This window comes from Pteropus alecto, unplaced genomic scaffold (genome assembly GCF_000325575.1).
Source record: "Pteropus alecto unplaced genomic scaffold, ASM32557v1 scaffold3, whole genome shotgun sequence".
Classification (NCBI taxonomy): domain Eukaryota; kingdom Metazoa; phylum Chordata; class Mammalia; order Chiroptera; family Pteropodidae; genus Pteropus; species Pteropus alecto.
In genome coordinates this window covers 17,528,515-17,529,388 of record NW_006442484.1, presented here as the reverse complement: position 1 = coordinate 17,529,388, position 874 = coordinate 17,528,515, and positions in this window count along the sequence as shown.

Genomic DNA, 874 nt, shown 5'->3' with positions numbered 1-874 from the left:
AAATATACTCACCGGCATGGGCTATATCATTCTAGAATATAAGAACCTTTTCTTAATTGATAGAGAGAAATTAGCTGTTTGCCAAGGAGGGAAATCTGCCTAGAGAGGATACTGATTTTTGGTTAAATTTGCATAAAGGCACTAGTGTAACCCTGATAAAAAGCAAACCTGTTCTCCCTACTTAAAAAGTATACACTATAAACTGATTTTACATTATCCTAGTCAATAGCCATGAAAATTCAGAACCATACTAGATGTTACATATAAACTACATTTTGCTAAATCATTTTTGAGAAGGCAAAATAAATTGAGTTGAGTGTACCACGTCTTTTTCCTTGATCCAGAAGATGTAATTCAATAAAGCTACTCAACATGTAAAGGCTAATACTCCAATGATAACATTTGTGAAAAACAATTCTATTTCTGCTTACAGATTTCATGTTCTTTTAGAAGACTGACATGTATACACAAATTCATAATTTAATAGAATTCTTAGAAATGGGAAATAAAACTACTATAACCATTACAGGAGATAAGTTTGGAAAAAATTATACCAGCATCTTAACAATGGATATTTCTAGGAACACTGGTAATTCTCTGCTCCTCTGCATCCATTCTTCACTCCTCTCCACCTTGACTCATCCTTGGGGTTGCTTACTATCAACTCCATTTCCAAGGATCTCTTGCCTTCTCTTGCCCTCTGGGATTAGCCAAGGAGAGGCAATTCCATAGATGAACAGTGGAGAAAAGGAAGATGATTTAGTTTTCTTCCTCTCCTCTTCTTGCTGTGTATTTTAGTTCTATGTATACATTCATTTCCTATCAGATGACCATTTTTCCAAAGGTTATAATTCTAGTCAAGTTTCAGTAACAC